This window comes from Arachis hypogaea, chromosome 20 (assembly GCF_003086295.3).
Source record: "Arachis hypogaea cultivar Tifrunner chromosome 20, arahy.Tifrunner.gnm2.J5K5, whole genome shotgun sequence".
NCBI lineage: Eukaryota > Viridiplantae > Streptophyta > Magnoliopsida > Fabales > Fabaceae > Arachis > Arachis hypogaea.
Window position 1 is genome coordinate 56,185,481 of NC_092055.1, and position 13,040 is coordinate 56,198,520.

The 13,040-nt window shown below is 38.6% G+C and overlaps 1 non-coding gene across 1 annotated transcript; it reads left to right on the plus strand.

Annotated features, from left to right (window-relative positions):
• Positions 1-1,511: 1,511 nt before the first annotated feature.
• Positions 1,512-1,615, plus strand: LOC112787756 (small nucleolar RNA R71). Its single transcript, XR_003195150.1, has one exon. It is a non-coding gene; the product is annotated as a small nucleolar RNA R71 (small nucleolar RNA).
• Positions 1,616-13,040: the final 11,425 nt, after the last annotated feature.

The following is a 13,040-nucleotide window of genomic DNA, read 5'->3' on the forward strand; positions in this document are numbered from 1 at the left end:
AAACACAAGGGAGTCCTCATTCCATTGAAGGACTATTTCACCTCTGTCAACATCAATCACAGCTCTTGCTGTGGCCAGGAAAGGTCTTCCTAGGATGATGGATTCATCCTCTTCCTAGGATGATGGATTCATCCTCTTCCTTTCCAGTATCCAAGACTATGAAATCAGCAGGGATGTAAAGGCCTTCAACCTTTACTAACACGTCCTCTACTTGTCCATATGCCTGTTTTCTTGAATTGTCTGCCATCTCTAATGAGATTTTAGCAGCTTGCACCCCATAGATTCCCAGTTTCTCTATTACAGAGAGGGGCATGAGGTTTATTCCTGAACCAAGGTCACACAGAGCCTTAAAGATCATGGTGCCTATGGTACAAGGTATTATGAACTTCCCAAGATCCTGTCTCTTCTGAGGCAATGTCAGTTGATCCAGATCACTTAGTTCATTGATGAACAAGGGAGGTTCAACTTCCCAAGTATCAATGCCAAATAATTTGGCATTTAGCTTCATGATTGCACCAAGAAACTTGGCAGTTTGCTCTTCAGTAACATCCTCATTCTCTTCAGAAGAGGAATACTCATCAGAGCTCATGAAGGGCATAAGGAGGTTCAATGGAATCTCTATGGTCTCTAGATGAGTCTCAGATTCCTTTGGTTCCTCAGAAGGAAGCTCCTTATTGATCACTGGACGTCCCAGGAGGTCTTCCTCCTTGGGATTTGCGTCTTCCTCTCCCTCTTTGGGTTCGGCCATGGTGCTTATGTCAATGGCCTTGCACTCTCCTTTTGGATTCTCTTCTGTATTACTTGGGAGAGTACTTCGAGGGATTTCAGTGATCCTTTTACTCAGCTGGCCCACTTGTGCTTCCAAATTTCTAATGGAAGACCTGGTTTCATTCATGAAACTCACAGTGGCCTTAGATAGATCAGAGACTAGATTTGCTAAATTAGAAGCATTTTGTTCAGAGTTCTCTGTCTGTTGCTGAGTAGATGATGGAAAAGGTTTACTATTGTTAAACCTGTTTCTTCCACCATTATTAAAGCCTCGTTGAGGCTTTTGATCCTTCCATGAGAAATTGGGGTGATTTCTCCATGATGAGTTATAGGTGTTTCCATAAGGTTTACCTAAGTAATTTACCTCTGCTATTGCAGGGTTCTCAGGATCATAAGCTTCTTCTGCATAAGAAGCCTCTTGAGTACTGTTGGATGCAGCTTGCATTCCATGCAGACTCTGAGAGATCATATTGACTTGCTGAGTCAATATTTTATTCTGAGCCAATATGGCATTCAGAGTATCAACTTCAAGAACTCCCTTCTTCATAGGCGTCCCATTACTCACAGGATTCCTTTCAGAAGTGTACATGAACTGGTTATTAGCAACCATGTCAATGAGTTCTTGAGCTTCTGCAGGCGTTTTCTTTAGGTGAATGGATCCACCTGCAGAAGTGTCCAGTGACATTTTTGATAGCTCAGATAAACCATCATAGAATATATCCAGGATGGTCCATTCTGAAAGTATGTCAGAAGGACACTTTTTGGTCAACTGTTTGTATCTTTCCCAAGCTTCATAGAGGGATTCACCTTCTTTCTGTCTGAAGGTTTGAACATCAGCTCTAAGCTTGCTCAGCTTTTGAGGAGGAAAGTACTTGGCTAAGAACACCGTGACCAGCTTATCCCAAGAGTTCAGGCTGTCTTTGGGTTGAGAATCCAACCATAATCTAGCTCTCTCTCTTACAGCAAAAGGGAAAAGCATGAGCCTGTAGACTTCAGGATCTACTCCATTAGTCTTAACAGTATCACATATCTGCAAGAATTCAGTTAAGAACTGAAAAGGATCTTCAGATGGAAGTCCATGAAACTTGCAGTTCTGCTACATCAGAGAAACTAATTGAGGTTTCAGCTCAAAGTTGTTTGCTCCAATAGTAGGAATGGAGATGCTTCTTCCATGTAAATTGGAATTAGGTGCAGTAAAGTCACCAAGCATCTTCCTTACATTATTATTATTTTCGGCTGCCATCTCCTCTTCCTTTTCGAAAATTTCTGAAAGGTTATCTCTGGATTGTTGTATTTTAGCTTCTCTTAGTTTCCTTTTCAGAGTCCTTTCAAGTTCTGGATATGCTTCCACAAGAATGTTCTTATCCTTGCTCCTGCTCATATGACAAAGAAGAGGGCACAGAAAAAAAATAATAATAATAGAGATCCTTTATACCACAGTATAGGGATCCCTGTGTGAGTGGAAGAAAAGAGGGAGATAAAGAATGTAATGTAATGGAAAAAACACAACTGTGAGGAGGGTAAAGATGTGAGATGAGATGTTAGTAGATGAATAAATAAATAGAATAAGATGGGAGAGGGAGAATTTTCGAAAATAATTTTTGAAAAAGGGTTAGTGATTTTCGAAAATGGTTTTTTGAAAAATGTTAGTATTTTTCGAAAATTTTTAAAATCAAAAATAAAAATAAGAATAATTAGTTAATTAAAAAGAAATTTTTGAAAAAGAGGGAAGATATTTTCAAAAATTAGAGAGAGAGAGTTAGTTAGGTAGTTTTGAAAAAGTTAAGAAACAAACAAAAAGTTAGTTAGTTAGTTGAAACAAATTTTGAAAAGATAAGAAGTTAGGAGGTTAGAAAAGATATTTTGAAACCAACTTTTTGAAAAAGGTAAGATAAGAAGATATTTTAGAAATTAGTTTTGAAAAAGATTTGATTTTTAAAATCTCAATTAATGACTTGATTCATAAGAAATCACAAGATATGATTCTAGAACTTAAAGTTTGAATCTTTCTTAACAAGCAAGTAACAAACTTCAAATTTTTGAATCAAAACATTAATTGATTATGTTATTTTCGAAAATTTGATATAAAATTAAGAAAAAGATTTTTGAAAAATATTTTTGGAATTTTTGAAAATAACTAAGAATTTTGAAAAAGATTTGATTTTTGAAAAAGATTTTGAAAAAGATAAGATTTTCAAATTGAAAATTTGATTTGACTCATAAGAAACAACTTGATTTTAAAAATTTTTGAAAGAGTCAAATCAAATTTTCGAATTTGATGAGAGAAAAAGGGAAAGATATTTTTTGTTTTTTGAATTTTTATGATGAGAGAGGAAAACAGGAAAAATGATGCAATGCATGAAAGTTATGGATCAAAACAATGAATGCATGCAAGAATGCTATGGATGTCAAGATGAACACCAAGAACACTTTGAATGTCAAGATGAACATCATAGACACAATTTTGAAAATTTTTTAATGCAAAGAAAACATGCAAGACACCAAACTTAGAATTCTTTAATGCTTACGCACTAAGAATTCAAGAATGCATATGAAAAACACCATACAACACAAAACAAAAAATCATCAAGATCAAACAAGAAGACTTACCAAGAACAACTTGAAGATCATGAAGAACACTATGAATGCATGAAATTTTCGAAAAATGCAAGATGCACATGCAAATGACACCAAACTTATAACATGACACATGACTCAAACAAGAAACAGAAAAATATTTTTGATTTTTATGATTTTCTAATTTTTTTGGATTTTTCGAAAAATTAATTGAAAAAGAAAAATAAGGATTCCAAAATTTTTAATATGAATTCCAGGGATCTTGCATTCTTAGTCTAAAGCTTCAGTCCAGGAATTAGACATAGCTCACCAGCCAGCCAAGCTTTCAATGAAAGCTCCGGTCCAAAACACTAGACATGGCCAATGGCCAGCCAAGCTTCAGCATGTAATTCAGACATGACATGCCTGACATACCCTACAGTCGTATAACAGCTGATGGTTGGAAGCCTCATTCCAAAAGAATTTAGACATGGCTTTACAGCCAGCCAGGCTTCACATGCTTCATGAAACACTAGAATTCATTCTTAAAAATTTTGAATCTAAAATTTTTTTCGAAAACAGGTGAGAAAATTTTGAAATATTTTTGAAAAATTTTTGAAAAGAAAACAAAAAAGAAAATTACCTAATCTGAGCAACAGGATGAACCGTCAGTTGTCCATACTCGAACTATCCCCGGCAACGGCGCCAAAAACTTGGTATGCGAAATTGCTACTCAGGTTGTGAATTGTTGTTCAAAATTGATTCCCCGGCAACGGCGCCAAAAACTTGGTACGCGAAATCGTGATTACACTTTAATTATGTAAAGTTCATTGCTCTTTCTTTCCCTGGAAATGGCACCAAAAACATGATGCCAAAACCACGGTTCACAACCCCGTGTAACTGACCAGCAAGTGCACTGGGTCGTCCAAGTAATACCTTATGTGAGTAAGGGTCGAATCCCACGGAGATTGTTGGTATGAAGCAAGCTATGGTCACCTTGCAAATCTCAGTTAGGCAGATATAAATTGATAATGGTGTTTTTGAATAATAATTAATAGAATAGGGATAGAAATACTTATGTAATTCATTGGTGAGAATTTCAGATAAGCGAATGGAGATGCTTTCGTTCCTCTAAACCTCTGCTTTCCTGCTATCTTCATCCAATCAGTCTTACTCCTTTCCATGGCTGGCTTTATGTGATACATCACCACTGTCAATGGCTACTTTCGGTCATCTCTCGGGAAAATGATCCAATGCCCTGTCACGGCACGGCTAATCGTCTGGAGGCATCACCCTTGTCAATGGCTTCATTTTATCCTCTCAGTGAAAATGGTCAATGCTCCCTATCACGGCACGGTATTCATCTGTCAGTTCTCGATCATGCTGGAATAGGATTTACTATCCTTTTGCGTCTGTCACTAATGCCCCGCAATCGCGAGTTTGGAGCTCGTCACAGTCATTCATTCATTGAATCCTACTCGGAATACCACAGACAAGGTTTAGACTTTCCGGATTCTCTTGAATGCCGCCATCATTCTAGCTTACGCCACGAAGATTCTGATTAAGAGATCTAAGAGATACTCATTCAGTCGAAGGTAGAACGGAAGTGGTTGTCAGGCACGCGTTCATAGGGAATGATGATGATTGTCACGTTCATCACATTCAGATTGAAGTACGAATGAATATCTTAGAAGCGAAACAAGATGAATTGAATAGAAAACAGTAGTACTTTGCATTAATCTTTGAGGAACAGCAGAGCTCCACACCTTAATCTATGGAGTGTAGAAACTCTACTGTGAAAATACATAAGTGAAAGGTCCAGGCATGGCCGAGATGGCCAGCCCTCAAAACATGATCAATAGATCAAAAGATAATCCAAAGATGTCTAATACAATAGTAAAAGGTCCTATTTATAATAAACTAGTCACTAGGGTTTACATGAGTAAGTAATTGATGCATAAATTCACTTCCGGGGCCCACTTGGTGTGTGCTTGGGCTGAGCTTTAACTTTCCACATGCAGAGGCCATTTGTGGAGTTGAACGCCAGGTTTTGATCCATTTCTGGTGTTCAACTCTGGTTTTGGATCCTTTTCTGGCGCTGGACGCCAGAATTGGGCAGAGAGCTGGTGTTGAACGCCAGTTTGCGTCGTCTATTCTTAGCCAAAGTATGGACTATTATATATTGCTGGAAAGCCCTGGATGTATACTTTCCAATGCAATTGGAAGCGCGCCATTTCGAGTTTTGTAGCTCCAGAAAATCTACTTTGAGTGCAGGGAGGTCAGAATCCAACAGCATCAGCAGTCCTTCTTCAACCTCTGAATCTGATTTCTACTCAAGTCCCTCAATTTCAGCCAGAAAATACCTGAAATCATAGAAAAACACACAAACTCATAGTAAAGTCCAGAAATGTGAATTTAATATAAAAACTAATGAAAACATCCCTAAAAGTAACTAGATCCTACTAAAAACATACTAAAAACAATGCCAAAAAGCGTATAAATTATCCGCTCATCACCTCCCTCGTCATATGAGCAAATAGCATCCCCTTGGGTTTCTTGTTATCAGCATCCATCTCCCAAGGGGCATCCGGGATGGCAACAATACTCCTCAAGGCATCATAATCAAATGTCATATAGTGCATGTCCACCTCACCTTGCATAAAGGCATCTGTATCACTAGTCTAGGGTAGACAGTGGAGTGCATCCTCAATAGCAGCTTCAGTGATCAATACCTATCCGCCTCACAGGTAAACCGAATCAAGGGTATGTCTGAAGAAATTACAGTAGAACTTCTGAACCCATGATGTGTTCACCTTACCCAGCTCCCTATCAACAAAAGCTAGACCCATCCCCTCTATGCGGATCTCAATGGATTCTCGTTGCAAGTATAGTCTCTAAACCAACAATAATCCTTTCATGCAAAAATTTGTTTGTCACAAGTACAAACCCCTAATAAAACTAATAACCGAAGTATTTAAACCTCAGGTCGTCTCTCAAAGGAATTGCAGGGTAGTGTTCTTGTTATTGGCTATGGGCATGTATATTTTGGGGTTTTAAATAAAAGAGAAGAAAAGTAAGTGGTAAAGGAATTCAAATGATGAAAAGGTCTTGGCAAGGTTTGGTGGTCAAGGATCTCTATCCTTATTACTAACCACAATATGATAATTGCAAAGATCAATCCCATTAAATCATCCTCTAACAAGTAGATGAAAGTCAAATGAGTTATATCAATCTTGTGCGCAGAAATCGTGACAGTTCCATTCCTTGGTAACGACACTAAAAACTCAATACGCACGTTCATAATCTTAGTTCTTTGTCACAACTTCGCACAACTAACCAGCAAGTGCACTAGGTCATCCAAGTAATAAACCTTACGTGAGTAAGGGTCGATCCCACAGAGATTGTCGGCTTGAAGCAAGCTATGGTCACCTTGTAAATCTCAGTCAGGCGGATTCAATTGATTATAGAGATTTAATAATTAAAAGATAAATATAAAATAAAGATAGTGATACTTATGTAATTCATTGGTGAGAATTTCAGATAAGCGTATAGAGATGCGTTCGTTCCTCCTGAACCTCTGCTTTCCTATTATCTTCATCCAATCATTCATACTGCCTTCTATGGCAAGCTGTATGTTAGGCATCACCGTTGTCAATGGCTACATCCTGACCTCTCAGTGAAAATGGTCCAATGCGCTGTCACTACATGGCTAATTGACGTTAGGATTTTTGCCAGTAAAGAAGTTAAAAAAAAATAGTCGCGTTGTAGATATAGTCTCTAAACCGACAGAAATCCCTTCGTAGAAACGTTTTGGGTGTCACAAGTAACAAACCCCTTTAAAAATTGTTAACCGAGTATTCAAACCTCCGGTCGTCTTCTCAAGGAACTACAAGAAAGTATGTTCTTATTATTGGCTATAAAGGTTGTAATCGTGGTTTAGAAGGTGAGAAGCAAGTGATTTAAATGACAAGTAAAGTAGATGGCAATTAAAATAAATAAATACTGTAAAGCAAACTTCTGGCAAGGTAAGAGAAATTGGAAGTCCAACTTAGTTATCTCTCTCAACAATAATGAAAGTTGAACCTAAATTCCACTTAGTTAACCTTTACTAAAGCAAAGGAAAGTCAAGGGACTAATTAGTTTGACCTTCGAATCCTATTTAATTCCTAAGAAAAAGTTGGGATTATTGAAGTTCAGTTCAATTAGCAAGATGGCGATTATCAGTTATGTTGAGTTTGATAATGTTGAGTTACTGATTTCTTAACCAAGACCAAAAGGGAAAAAAGTAAAATTGCTGGAATAAAAAAAAGTCCTTAGATGGAAAGCAGTGGTAACACAAATTAAAGAGAAAGCAATCAATAACTGAAATACCTCAAATAATCATTAATTCAAATCATAACATGGAATAATTCATAAGCCAAATTGGCAACATTTTTAGATACGAATAAAAGCATTTAAAGTAAAAGTAGCATGGAAACATAAATTAAAGTAAATACTAAACCTGGATCGAGAGTTACCCTTAAAAACTAAGAGAAGTCCTAAATCCTAATCCTAAGAGAGAGAGGAGAGAACCTCTCTCAAACTAAATCTAAATCATGGAAAGTGAAAATTGGCGAGCTCCTTTTGAATGGATGCATTCCTACACTTTATAGCCTCTAATATGTGTGTTATGTACTTGGATTTGGGCCAAAAGGGCTTTAGAAATCGCTGGGGTTGTATTCTATGAATTCTGGTACGTGGCCTCTGTAACGCGTCCGCGTGGGTCATGCGGTCTCGTCATTCGGAGCATTTCCTTGCCACGCGGTCGCGTCAGTCATGCGGCCGCGTCGCTGGTTCTTCGCTTCTGGCACGCGATCGCGTCGTCCATGCGATCGCGTGGATGCCAATTTCTTCAAAACTCCGTTTCGCACTTTCCTTCCATTTTTGTACGTTTCCTTTTCCATCCTTTAAGTCATTCTGCCTTAGAAAATCTGAAACTACTCAACACACTAATCACGGCATCGAATGGAAGTAAAGGTAATTAAAATAATTAATTTTAAAGCTTAGGAAACATGTTTTTCACATACATCACATAATAAGGAAGGAAAAGTAAAACCATGCAATTAATATGAATAAGTGGGTGAAGGATTGAATAAATCACTCAAACTAAGAACAAAATAACTCATGAAATATGGGTTTATCAACCTCCCCAAACTTAAACAATAGCATGTCCTCATGCTAAATCCAAGGTAAAGAATAAGGTAAGGTTAAAGTGGTGGAATGTTATGTAATGCAACCTATTCTAAATGCATCTACCTAAATGAGTCATGCAATTCCAATTTATCCACTCCTATATAAAGCTTACACATAATCAATTTAATTCACATTCTCAAGGAGTCATATATATATATAGCCAACCCTTAAATGATAAATCATTTTTGCAAATGAGATGGGAAATAAAAATATTGTACAAACTTGCAAAATAATTAGTAAATTAAGCACAGATATATGTTGATGAGTTATTGAACCCTCACTGGATTTTTGTGTTTACCCTCTAGTCAGTCAGTGTTTATTGGGTTTATTCACTCTACTTTTCTTTTTATTCTTACTTTCTATAACTTTGTTCTTCATCTAACCAATCAACAATTATAGAGTACAGTCATACCAAAAGTCATGAGGTCTTTAATTAAGGTTGTAATGGGGCCAAGGTAAAGGTAAGGATATATGTATAAGGCTAAGTGAGCTAATAAGTGAATCCTTAATTAGACTAAGATCTCACCTAACATACATATTTAGTAGAACAAACTTCTTTACCAATTTTCCCATATTATCCCACTTGTTGTTACATGCTCATGTTTCAATTTTATTTTTATCTCATGTGCATTGCTTTTATTGGGGAATTCTTTTGTATCCCCTTTTCTTAAATGCTGAAAAAAATAACTTTTCTCTTTTTTTTTTTCTAATGCACATGATAATTGAATCACTTTGATATCTCATGAGCATGCTTCCCAAATTTTCGGAGTTATTTTATTTCTTTCAAGTTTTCTACCTTTTGTTTCTATCATCCATGTTCCCAATAGGTTTCCCATATTTTAATCTATTCATAATTTTCTATCTTAAGCTAACCAAGGATTCAACTTGGGATTTTATTTCGTTTTTCTGCTTAAGGCTAGTAGTGTGGCTAAATAGAATAAAAGGGATTTTAAAGGCTCTAGGGGGCTAACAAGGGTGATGTGAAAGGTAGGTTATTTTGGGGTAAGTGAGCTAAAATCAAATGATGGCCTCAATCATTCTTTTGGTATGTATCTATATTCTATATTCTATAATTGGACATATAGATTTAAGCAAAGTAAAGAACATCAGAATAAAAAGAAGCAAAACACACAGGAATGAAATTATGGTTTGAATGCAACCATACAATTAAGCTCAAGACTCACAGGCTGTGTGTTCTCTAACTCAAGCATCATATATCATTCATATATGTTATGCAGGTTTAGTTAAAAATTCCCATATTCTCATAAAAAAATTATTTAGGGTAGCCTTTAAAGTTTTAATGTTTCTCCTTGATGAAATGTTGTCAACTTAACTATATGATGTAATGCTATATATACAAGGTTTATGGATTTAAATCTGTTATGTTCAATTTCCTAGCTTACTTCCTTTTTATATTTTTCAATTTAAACTATGCTATCTTATGCTAAAAAAGGTAAACTATACTAATTAATCCACTAATAAGTCAGAATCGCAAACTAAACTAAATAACTAAAAATGCAAAATGTGGAAATAGAGTAAAAATACATAAAAGTAGCAATGTATAAGTACTCAGAAAATAACAGTAAAAAGAAAAATACAGAAAAATATCCAAAATAAAAGAAAAAAGAGATGTAGTGGTTCACCAAAATAAAACGCCAAAGATGGCGACCTCCCCACACTTAAAATGAAGCATCGTCCCTAATGCTCAATCAAGCCGGGTGTGAAGGGGTGTCATCACTGGTAGGGATGGTAGCTGGAGGCTCTTTAGTGGTGGTGGGCTGAGGGTCTGGTTGCTGTAGAGGCGGTGCTGACTGGATCGGAATCTCCGGATCTGCAGCCTCGATCTGATGTGTAACCTCCTGATGTGGTGCAGCCTGCTCTGTGCCTGCCTGTGGATGGGTCTCCTCCTAGGGCTCATCCTCCTCCTCTTCTGATGGCTCTGATGGTGTGTCGGGCTCGGAGGGGATGTCACCACCCTGTCGGATCATCAGCTTCAGATGCGAATAGCGTCGTTGGCTGCGACGCTCCAATCTCTCATACCGGCGCTGGTCACGGCGCTCCATCTGATCAAGCTGTCGGAATAGGCTGTGCACGAGGCAGTATACGGGCTCAGAGGCAGGTGGAGGTGCAGTGGTGGCAGCAGAGGCAGCAGGGGCAGCCGTGGATGAAGAGGGTCCAACAGACGGTGGGGCTGTCTCATCAGTAGCAGTGAAGGGTGGTGGTCTGTAGCCCAAAGCTAGGAAGTTCCTGCTGTGAGGAATGATCTTCCTGCAGTCCGCCGCTGGTGGTCTCTCATCGGCATCCTCCCATGGCACGTCAGCTCGACGGCCTAGCTGTGTAACCAGATACGGAAAAGGGAGGGTGCCTCAGACGTGGACCCTGGCCATATAATGCTGGATAAAGCGTGGCAGATAAAGGTCCTTACCCTCCATCACACACCATAGGAGAGTGATCATAGCAGCTGGGATCTCCGTCTCATGAGTACTCGGCATCACATAGTTGCTCAAGATCTGGTGCCATAACCGAGCCTCATCATTTAAGTACGCCCTCTGGATCCCTCTAGGCATGGTGGTGTCCTGACCCATCTCCCAAGGAACCGTCGGGTCGAGAGCTATCCGTGCCTTCACAGCATCCTAATCAAACTACATCAAGCGCATGTCCTCCTCAGCCTTTGTATAACCATCAGGCTGATCGGACTTGGCTGGGAGCCAGAGAATATCCTCTATAGCCTCCTCAGTGACCAGAATCTGCTTTCCTCTCAGGTTCACTGCATCGAGGGTGGTGATGTAGTAGTTGCAGTAGAATTCCCTGACCCAAGATGCAGTGCTCTCTCCAGAAAGAACCAGCCTCTTTGCTTGATTTGCTCAGTGGTGTACTGCTGGAGTGCTTTTGGAATCCTTAGAGTTCTCTCCAGGTATAGATTTATGGAGTTTGCAAATGCCAGATACTTCAGCTCACAGTATCGGTTTGCAAATTTTATTGAATCATTTGCAGGGAGCAGCTGGTCAGCTTTTTCCTGTTGTGTAAAGTTTTTCTCCCGCCATGAGGAATCATGCACTAGGTCAATGATGGACCGGGAGGAATCTCCTCTCTTGCGCTTGCCAGTAGCCTTGCCTTTCCTTTCCTCTGTGAGGCAGACATCCTGAAAAATGAAAAACCAGGATATAGATAAAAATATGGAAGCAAATAGGCAATTAAACAAAGAAAACTCAAAGCGGGAAACGAGAATGGGAAATAGGTAAATGAGTTAAGTAATGGTGTATTAAGGATTGTATAGTAGTTTAAAAATTGGAAAGGAAGAATTTACAATCCAAAATGTATCAGAATTCAAGTTAAACAGAAAAAGTGTCATTATGCCATGGTTAGAAATTTAGAGGAAAGTGAAAAAAAAATCAGAAAAGAGATTTTTGAAAAGGTTAGTATGGTTAGAATTTGAAAGAGGAGTTAGTAAATTAAAATTGGTGAGTGAGTAAAAAGTGGGTTAAGGTAAGTGGCATAAAGAAAATATTCCATGTAACAAGGATTCACAGGTAGGAACTATAGTGACTCATAACCAAACAAGAAAAACAAGTAGATGCTAATTTAAATAGATATAAAGAAAGCAAAAATTGGAATCAAAACATCACAAATGCGGTTTATAAACTAGGAAATTAAAAAGGATAAGAAAGCATGCCCTAGCAATTATGAAATGGTTTGGTTAAAGCAGTGGAAAACAGAGTTCAAATTGCCAAACCGAAATATGAATGAAAACATTTTTATAGAAATTTGGGCAGCATTCCGGCTAAAATTGTATTATCCCGAAAAATAATATGCAAACAAGGCAGTTCATATGAATTAAAAAGTCCAACTGCAGGTACGTATATATAATATAAACATGAAAATTCAATGTAAAGAGCAGAAATATACAAGAAATACAGCATATGAACAAGATTACAACAACAGCAGATGTGCAAAAATGATAAAACAGAAGCAAGAACAGTGCAAATAAACAGACCTAGAGCCACTAACCACAGCCTAGGCTACCTAACAACCTAAAATCCACTACAACATGCAAGACTATCTATCCTAACATGAACAAAAATGGAAAAATAAGAATAAACTACGAATGGATAAAAGGGATTGTGTGTTGCAGAACCTGGAAGGCGAAAGAAGGAGGTTGGGGTACAGAGGTGGCTGGGGTGGTGGCGGTGACGTCCGGCACGGCGGGTCGCGGCGGTGGGCACGGCGGTTGCTGCTGTTAGGGGGTAGGGGCTTTGGGAAGGGTAATGGGAGAAATAGGGGAGAGGGTTGGGGGTTGCGAGTGGTGGTGGGAGCGGCGGGTACGGATGGCGGCGGTGGGTGGTGGTTCGCGGAGGTTAGTGGTGGAGAGAGGGAAAGAGAGGAAGAAAGAAGAAGGAAGAAGGGGAGGGAGGAAGGGGGGTAGGTGGCGGCGGCGTCTGGGTGGTGGCGCGGTGGTGGCTGGGTGGTGGTGGTTGAGGGTTGGG